Source organism: Prionailurus bengalensis, chromosome B2 (assembly GCF_016509475.1).
Source record: "Prionailurus bengalensis isolate Pbe53 chromosome B2, Fcat_Pben_1.1_paternal_pri, whole genome shotgun sequence".
Taxonomy (NCBI): domain Eukaryota; kingdom Metazoa; phylum Chordata; class Mammalia; order Carnivora; family Felidae; genus Prionailurus; species Prionailurus bengalensis.
The window spans coordinates 131001993-131012462 of NC_057349.1; positions in this window are offsets into that span (position 1 = coordinate 131001993).

Sequence of the window (10470 nt, forward strand, 5' to 3'; positions counted from 1 at the left end):
TAAGCTTGGAAGAAAAGTCTGGTGTGATATGGCACCAACATGGTCATAGATAGATGTCCAAATTGGCAATTAGATACACAAGGCACAAATAAATTTGAAAGCTACATTTCCTTAGCTTTATAGAAGGATACAGCAAGTGCTTTAACAAGTACAGCATCATCTCACGGGGGCCCAGCAGCGACTCAAGTATACAGGTCCCTTTTCCTCCTCCCTCATTCGGGACATATGCAGCTGCTGCAGACAGGAGCCAAGTCCCCCGCATGTCTTTTATGCTCTTCTAGTCACATCGGTCCAAGTCCTGCCAGCTTTCAGCTTCACAGCCCAAGTGTAGTTCTACAGATCAGGCGTAAATACAACAGAGCCGGTACAACATTCCATCTTTATCTTAACGCTGCAGTTTTCAAGGAAGCAGTGCAGTGGGAAGACACTCTGTCCTGCATCAGCCCAAGCCTGATGAAAACCCTTGACACAGGCCTTAATTTCCATATCACTTGAATTGCAAACTAGACACAAGAAATGATTTTTCAAAAAAGAGAATTCTATTTTCCACTGACTTTCGTTGTCCAGTTGGAGAGGTGCGTATAGAGGAAAATCACTCTGTTAGAGTACAATGAAAATTTCAACCATTAAGGGCTTAAGATGCTGATCAATCCCACACAGAAGAATAAATGTCTGTGCTCCTAACTGAACAGACAATTGGATGTTTGAATTAAAACCCATGGAGTTTCTTCTTTGCAGTCCTTTTCAACTCTTTCCTTGGTTCTGGACACCTTAATATTTCTCTCAGAGAGATCTTTCCTCTTCCCAGCAACCCACTTACTCTAAATTTCTGTCTTTCATAATTTTGCACTTATTCTCGCCTAAAAGGGAATCTAAAACACAGGCCCATAGGCACCAACTACAATTGGGTTAAAATCCCTTTAGCTGGCTTTATTCAAAAACTGTACTCTAACTACTGATTACATGAATTCAAAATTCCCAGTTTAATTTTACCCAAGTTCAGCATGATTTGAAGTTTGTTATTTCTTTGAAAGGATGGATATCCTATGAATGAAATAACCACTAATTTAAGTCTTAATTTTTTTAAAGAAGAGCATAATAATCCTGCTCATAATTTTCCAGAACTAAGAAGTCTCCTTACAATCAGAATGTTGATTCCAAAGGTAAATTTGAATCATGCTTTGCCTCCCCTCAAATGACACGGTTGTGTATTGTATCTTCATATGTAGACATCTCCAGTGGGAGTGAAACAGAAGTTCATTCCCACTTGACTTCCCATTTCCCTTGTTGTCTGTTACTCTAGTGGAGAATAATTTAAACGTCGCTTTTTATGAAAAAAAAATCACTACTAGAAAATGTACACATCGAGCATAGCTCCTGAGAAATATGGAAACAAATGTAATTCCCATACATGTCAAGGTTTTAGGCATAAAGAAGAATAGATAAAAGATGATTGAAATTGTTTAAAAATCTATCATTTCAGCATTATGGTTAAATTTATATTGTTCACATCTGAGAACTTCTGTCATTGGGATGATTACTTTTTAGTGGAAATATTAATTTAGGTACATTACTGACATATGTCAAATTACTTGAAATAAGGTACTTAAGGAAAAATCACTAAAACATCATGGATAGTGGAAACATAAAATTATAAGGATTAATTTATGTGATGTTACTAAAAATTTTTATGGTGCAAAACTTAACATAATTTCCCTCACACCGTTGGCTAAAAATGCTGAGGAATCTGGATTATATTTCTTACATGTCCACTTTTGTTGTAAACATACAAAGTGCCATTTGTGGCTTCTTTTCATCTAATCTTTAATTCCCCATAATTCCATTTTTAAAGTTTAATGATAATACTCCTATCATTTCTTCAGTTTTCTCCATTAAGAAATTTTATGTAATTCACATAATTTGTATCAACACAGGTGTCCTGCATTCTCCATTTAAACAAAACTTTTCTTTCAATTAAATGATTCAGAAAATTAAGACTGACATCTTTTTTGCTTGTTTTTTAATGAATTGATTATTTCATTCGGCACATATAACAAAATTAAAAAGTCTTAAATTCACCAAACTTTCTGTGAGGAAGAAAAGAACAGTGCATCTGAGGTCATAGGAGGATAAAGATTAGTAAGAGAATATTTTCAAACAGGACTATCTAGTCTAAATCTTGCTCACCCTTCCCTCCCCCCCGCCCACTTCAGCGGTCTTTCCTTCTTTTAGAGAAAGATGACTTTTTCTTCCAGGTTGATCCCACCTGCTGTATTCCAAGATAATTCAATAACACACATGATACCACAAGATACACTTTCTGCCTTGAAACCCTGTCCACACTATCAGAAAATCAATCAGAAAGTTCCCAATTAGTTCCTATTTTGCTTGATTTCTAAAAGAGGGACACATGCTGGTTACTATACCCCCATTTTTGATGGAGGAGATGGGTGGAAGTGAAAAATGTACATCTCAGAAGCTACTGACTTCAAGCATACATTGCGAATTCATAAATGTTTCTCCCTTAATCTGAAAAGAACAACTTAGTTCGTATCTCCTGATCTGAACTTTATCACTTGGTAGGCTCTGACTCAGCAAGCTCTGAAGAGGATAGATACAACTGGAAAGTGCCAAATTCGATTGCAGCTAATTTGTTAATACTTATGGCCTCAATCCACAAGATGAGTTATGTGAGCACACAGCAATTTCCAGTAGAGCATTCATGGGAAGGTGAGATTTGGAGTAGGAAATGATAGCTTTGAAAAAAAAATCACAGATAAAATTTTAAGATAACTTTTAGTGACTCTAAAGCAATATTATGGGTATTTTGCATCATACATAAAATTTGGAAACTCTCAAACACATCCATTTAACCCACACACTAATAAATATTTATCAACTTTCTAGATCACTTTACTATGACACACTAAGTTTCAAGACGGCAATAACCATTATCTGATACCACTTTTTAGATTAGAACAGTAAAAGAAAAAAAAATGATTTGTTTCTATCCAATATTCTCTTTAATTTGGTTTGTACAGTGTCTAGGAAAATGGCTGTTGTTATTGAATATGCATGGAGTTTTACATCTCTAGCCATTTTAGAGTATTAAGAGCTGCCCCTGAGAGGCTGAAATAATAATAGAATGTGATAATACATATATTGAATACAAAGTAGTGTTTATATATATATATATATTTTTTTTTTAATTAAAGCCATTGGAAATCCCCTTCTGGTAGCTCAGATTTTAGGATGCTAGGAATCAAATCATGTTTCTCTAGTGATGAATAGTGCATTTTTCTAAAATACATGGAAAATGTAGAAAATGAGTGTGATCCTTGCTTCTGAGGCATTGTTTTAAGATAATATTTACATCTCTATGGATAATTTGCTATGTGATTTCACATTTGATCAGATTCTAATGAAGGCACACTTATTGGTTTTGAAGTCATCATGTTCTTGGTGAAAATAGAAAACTGGAGATCTGTCATTGATTTCGTCTCTGAGTCAGTAGAGACTAAGACTTCCATCAAGATTATGACATTATCCACTATGAGGTGAGAAATAAGCCAAATGTCAGCTTCATGCTGTGCAGACATGGTACCAGAGAGCTTGTCTTAAAAATACATGTCTGACATAAACCATAGCAGAAACAGAGAGGATTATTTAATGTTTTTAATGATTATGTAAAGGGTAAGAAAAACGACATGTTTTACTCAATACCAATATCTAAAATGTGTTTCAGTGAATCATTAAGTGAGCCATGGATATTCATCCCCAAGACTATTTTGCATGAAGATAAATTTTATGCATACACAATTTTTATTAAAGTCCATACATATTTTAAATTTATGAAAAAAAAGTCTGCTGTTTTCCCTATTTTGTTGTCCTTGGGAAAGGCACCGTTGCAGTCATCAACATTGCAGTTGCTCTCCTGATTGTATAATCCACATTTTATTTTCTCATTCTCTGTAGATTACAGCTTTGGGAATGGTAGATCCTACAGGATACAGGAAAGATCCATTTTCATCACATGTACAGAATTAAATGGGTGCCTCTTTGTCTCGATCTGACTACCAGACCTGATAGTCATGCATATCCATAGCAAATAGTGGGTTTTTTTGTCTAATTTTGCTGAAAACTTTGGAAAGATCATCACCATGTACAGAAGAAAAGCCATAGCTGACTGATAATGTTTGCTGGCACTGAGCCTGACCTTGCTGAGAGAGGAGGTTGAGACAAATAGCAGACGGAGACTGCGCATTCCCCACCCATGGGTAGGCCTGGCCATCCTAAGCTATGCGAGGTGGGAACTTCCAGCCTCTCTATCCAGTATACTCTTCCGTCTGCTGGCTGAGGTTTTACATTTCGCTGAATGCCCATAAAAGTTGTGTTTACAATAGTATTTCATACCTGAAATACTTCCACATTTAGAATCACTGAATTTTAGATCCGAAAGCTAAGAGAACATTTACTCTCACCCATCACAGATGATGGCACTGAAATTCAAAAAGTTAAGTGGCTTTTCTGAAGCCATGTAGCTTTTTTTTTGTGACAGTGTCCAGATATTCTCAATGATGCTTCAGAGCTCTTGCATTTCCACTTTAAGATAATTCTTTTGTAACTAGCTCATAGTGTGAAATCTATGTTAAAAGTCTATATCTTTCCATTTAGGCTTTTTTTTTTAAGTTCTAGCCATGTAGAGTTTTATATTTTACGTAAGTTACCCAGTGAAAGGTGCAGTATAGAGTTGAGAAGAAATTCAAACAAATGAGTGCATTTGACATTTCAGAACTTGAGTATTAAGAATCGATTATGAGCAGCAAAAGAAAACACCTGTTAATATTTCTGAGATGTTGTAAATTCAAAGAAAGCAGGAACCATGTCTAATGAAACCCCCTGTTGCTGGTGCCTAGCAACTTATCTAGCACATGGTAGATACTCAATATAGTTTTTGAATGGCTGAAGAAAACATTTTGGTGGTGGGCAGTCAGAAAGAACCAAAAGCTTGCTCTTAATGTGTGTTTAAAATAGTTCTGCTAGGGGCGCCTGGGTGGCGCAGTCGGTTAAGCGTCCGACTTCAGCCAGGTCACGATCTCACGGTCCGTGAGTTCGAGCCCCGCATCAGGCTCTGGGCTGATGGCTCAGAGCCTGGAGCCTGTTTCCGATTCTGTGTCTCCCTCTCTCTCTGCCCCTCCCCCGTTCATGCTCTGTCTCTCTCTGTCCCCAAAATAAATAAACGTTGAAAAAAATAAATAAAAAATAGTTCTGCTACACAAAATTGCAATGAGAGATCCCAAGAAGTTCACATACTTTAGGGATATGTCATCAAAGAGAAGCTCAGAAAGGTGACAAAGCTGGCAAATGGATCAAGGAAAGGTTTTGTCATTTAGGAAAATCAGGGGCCTTTATATGCACCTACTCCACAAATGTGCTGAAAACAGAAATGAACCCCAAGGATTAGGAATAGAAGCAGAGATGCCAAAGTAGGAAGAGACAGGTTTAAAGCAAAGGATAGAAAGAACTGGAAACTTTCAAAGAGGAGCTATGATGTTAGTGACACTTGCCTAGATCTTAGTGAAGTCTGGAAATGACACTGTGGTTTTGTTTTGCTTCCAAAGCTGATAAGTATAAGGAACAAAAATAATGGACTCTTGGGAGAGAGTCAGGACCAGCAGGGGTAATAAACCCTTCTTCCCGAGGGACTTCGTTGTGCTCAATTTTTATTTCAACTTCATTTCTTATTGAGCAAGTCAACAAAATAGTTCTTCTTTCAACCACTTTTATAGAAATATGTATGCTACTGGAAAATGGAACTACACCCAAAGTTACATAAAAAGTAATGAAGGCAAAAGTGACAGAGAAATCTTTTTTGAAGAGATCTCAACATTAGGAAAGAGATTAAGTATTCATTTGAAATGGAGGCAAGGTAAAAAAAATAATTTAAAAATTAAAGTTACATTAGTAAAGTAAGTTATTGTAGGGGGGGAGGGTGTACAAGGACAAATGTAAATAGGTTAGTGTTCCTAAAGCCTAAAGATTAAAATAAAAAGTGATAGGAGCTATCAGGCCCTCACTCTTGGGGATAAAGATTTCCCATCCCTTGACCTGCTGCTAGACTCAATGTTGATAGGGGAAAAATGAATAAAAGAAAGTGAAAGGACTTGTGTCAGAAACCCAAATGAGCATGACATAAGATTTTGGAGGTTTTGGGGGACTATGTCTTGGGAAGCTCACCTCTGAGGCTCTGATCTCATGTAGACCCCTCCATTGAAGTCTCTTTTAAGCAGTCAAGGGACTAAGTGAGATTAAGGTTTTCTTAGTGCATGCTGCTAAAATGGCTTCCAGTGATTAGATAAATCTTACATTTTGCCTCAATTTCCCTTATCCAGCTTGGTGCTGATATGCCAAATTTCCTGAAGAAACAAAGCCAGTGAAAAATATACTAAGACTCTCTGAGGCCTCTGAAACAAAAGCTTTCAATGTGTTTGGGTTCTGGGGAAAAATAAGCTAAGTGGTTGAGATCTTCATGAAATGTAACCTCAGAAAGCTTTGAAATGCTCCAGAAGTTTTTGAGACTGACCATGAGATAAAATGCTAAAAATACGTTGGGACTAAATTAAAAGGAAGGTCAGGACACAGCCATGTCTGAATGCGAGATATAAAGCACAGTGAACACAAATTGATAATGTTGAGGAGAGAGATCATTTATTGCTCTTCCATTTTTATTTTAGGGAACAAGCAATAAAATTGAAATGAATGAGCCAATTTTAGAGCTAATTTTCATACAGTATCATTTCTCTTGAAGGTTCACCAAAGATAGAAATCAAAGAGAAAACCAACTTATTTTGTCTTCAACTCATCTCTTGGAAGAAAGACTTAATATTTTTGCCTGAGGGACACTTCTTAAAATACAAATTCTGAACTACAAATTTTGAAGTCCACTTTTAATTTTTATGTACATATGCTCTTAACTTGTATGTTAATGCAAAACTCAATAGCCATACTCACACATGAAAAACACACACACATACACATTCACATCCCCAAATATACACTCTATTCTTTCTGCCTCTCTGTGTCTCTGTCTTTGTTTTTCTCAGTCTATCCATGATCTATCTATCTCATCTATCTATCTATCTATCTATCCACCCATCTATCTTTATTTACAAGTCATTTAAAATATGGTTTGCTTCTGTGTGGGGTAGTTTTTATTCTCTTCCTGCTTGTACCTGTCTTTTTCTCATTGACATGTATGTCTGCTTTAATTTTTTTCCTAAAAAATAAAAAGTTGTTGTTTGATAGATTATTAAAAGATCCTATGGAATTCTTTCTTTGGAAGTTGAAAACTGTTCAGAACTGTGAAAGGCCTGAAATTTTACCCTGCTTGCAAACTAAAAAGGTTAGGCTGTCATAATCTTCTGGATTCTAGCAGAAGACATGAGACTCTTGTATCAAAGACAAGGGACTTCATTATTCATGGCACAACAGGCTTTACGGCTTCATGTTCACATCGATTTCCTTTGCCCCCCTAGTCCCAAGGCAGGCAATGCAGAACAGCCCAAGTGGATGCTACACACACAGTGGTTTTGTGTCCCAGGTGATGAACCTGAGTTGAGGAAACAGTCTTTTAAAGAAGCTGCCAACAAACAATGCTCAACCTTTGCCTCATCGAAGACGTTATCCTTATTATCCTGGACAGCAAAAAAAAAATCTGCTATCTGCCTCAAAGGGAGACACTCTATTTCCAATGTTGTTTGCTTTACAAGCATCCTTGAAAAAATAGTCTAGAACGAAAGGCTGTCGGTTCCTTTCACTGAGAAACTCATTGAGAATTGTCTCCCAATACAGACTTGCTCCTGTAGTTCTCCACAAATATGCTCCAATTATTCATATTAATAGTCTAAGAGATAAATACTTATCAGTTTGCCTGTCAATTTCCACAGAGTTCTCTTATCACACAATAACTCTACTTTTCTTTCTTTTCCTCCTCCCCTTCCTTCTCCTCTTCCTCCCCCTCCCTCTCCTTCTTTTAAAAATCAGTCCTGGTACAGAGATATCAGTCTCTTGGTCCTGTGTTTTATCTTTAATACTCTGAACAGTTTTTCCAACAGGTGCCACATTTATACAATCTAATTTTTCTTTATTTCTACCTTTCCTCTTTCTTAGTCCCATGCTACTTGGCTGAACGTTCCAACTCCAGTTTTTATTTGTCGCCAATGCCTACTGCAACTGATGAGCCAAACTGTGCTAGAAACTGTGGAGTTTCTAGCAACATCTGATTGCTTTATCCTTGGATTTTTTTTTTACACATTATGCAGAGTTCTCCCCTATTCTATCAAGATTCCTGTGAGTATATATATTCATTTATCTTACATCAGTTTCACACTGACACAAGATCATACTCCTAATGCAGAAAAGTAATGTTTGCAAGTACTTCTGTGAATTACACAGGTTCATAAACAGTGCTCTGCCTGGATTCCTAAATATAAAAAAGAAGGGGGTTTTAAAAACTTATTTAATCCTTATGCAACAGGAAGGAAATGCTACCCTGAATGTAATGAAAATGATAACATATCCTAACCTTTGCCTTGAGAACAGTTTGAGCCCCTTCAGAAATGAACTCGTTGGAAGTCAGAGACTTACTTCAGTTTCTCTGCATTTGCTCAAAATATTTCTGGAGTTGTCTTTAGGATCTGATATACATTTCTTGGACTATCTTCTGTAGTGATAAGCTAAAAGCTGTTTAGAGCCCAATAAAAAGTAAACAAATAAGTTGGGTTAAAAACTGTGAATATGTGCAAGGAAACATATCCTTGTGTGGTCAATAAATCAGCCTTGAATACAATTCTAGCAGAAGAGTTCCAATTGTTCCAGGTTTCTGGTATTTTGGAAGAAATGAAAAGTAGCTCTTCTTTCCCAAAAGATTGAAAGTTCCTTCATTAAAAGTATAAATGTTAAAGAAATGTTCCACTGCATTCTTTTCTTTTTGTATTAATTCTTTAACAGGAATCATTTTTAAGCTAAAGAGATTATATCAACGTGGAGGGATTTTGTCACCTGGGTATTGCCAGAGCCAATGAAATTAGTTGCAGAGTTGCCTCCATTACTGATAAAATGACTTAATTTCCCTGACTTTTATATATTTCCCATCTTTCTTTGCCTTGTTTTTGAAAGATAATGTGTTCACTCTGAAATAATAAACATGTAGGAGTTAAACTTATTACTCACAAGACATTGAGTAAATTTAGGCAAGTTACTTAACCATTCAGCCTAAATTTACTCTAATACAAAAATGCAAAAGTAATACTCAATTTACAGGACAGTTTGACAGTTTTAATGTTTATTTATTTATTTTGAGAGAGAGAGAGAGAAAGAGAGAGAGAAAGAATGCACATGGGTGCGTGCACGAGTCGGAGAGGGGCAGGAAGAAAAGGAGAGAGTCCCAAGCAGGCTCTGTGCAGTCATTGCAGGGCTTGATCCCACAAAATGTGAGATCATGACCTGGGCTGAAATCAAGAGTTGGACACTTCACCGACTGAGCCACCCAGGTGCCCCTACAGGACAGTGTTTAGGTTAACGAGACAACATATTTGAAGATGGATGCCAAAATTGGAAGGAAATTGCTGCTCAAGTCTCTTCCCACTCGCCCTGGTCACAACTGAACATTTTACATATCAATTGAATATTTCCTCTAGAATACAAAAATGGGTTGAAACCTTAAGTTCATGATGGCTGAGCTGCCAGCTTCAAATTTATTCTCAAAATGCATGCCTATCTTGGACAAAAAGACAACACAGAGAAAGGGTCTATTCCTGTTGGCACCTTCTCTGTAGAATATGGATGGGTGACTACCATGGTGGGAATATAAACTGAACCCGCCCCCCAAACTACTGGGGTGGGCTTCAATCCTATGATGTTAGGCACAAGAACTGTTTAAAAAACATTTTTCCCAACATGTAACTCCCCCTCAGTGGAGGAATCATCAGGAAAAACTTAAGACCTTCCATGGGGTAATGGAAGGTAATGAGAGCAGTGGAGCAGAAGAATAAAGTTCTCTTTCCACATATGCACTATTTTGCTTTTCCACCAGGTGGCAGATGGGGATGCTGCACCTGAGAGAAGTAGGACTTCTTAGCTCAATAAGTGTTGGAGGTCTGGTGGGTGTGCAATGGGAGACAGTGAATGAAGCACTGGGAAAAGAGGGTTTCGAAGTTTTGAAGATTCTACTTTTTTCAGGCTATTGACAATATTCAAAGATTTTGTGGGGCATGAACATCATTGCATAAATGTGACCCTCTGATTGCTGTTTTGCCCGAGTCTGATCTTCCAGAATGTAAGAGAGATCGCTGGAAGGATCTGGGTCCAGCAGAGGTGAGGAAAGTGGCATCCTCAGCACCCATGGCATCCATCCCATGGACCTAGATATGGTCCTTCCTCAATGATTCTCAGCTTCTACTTTGGGACTGC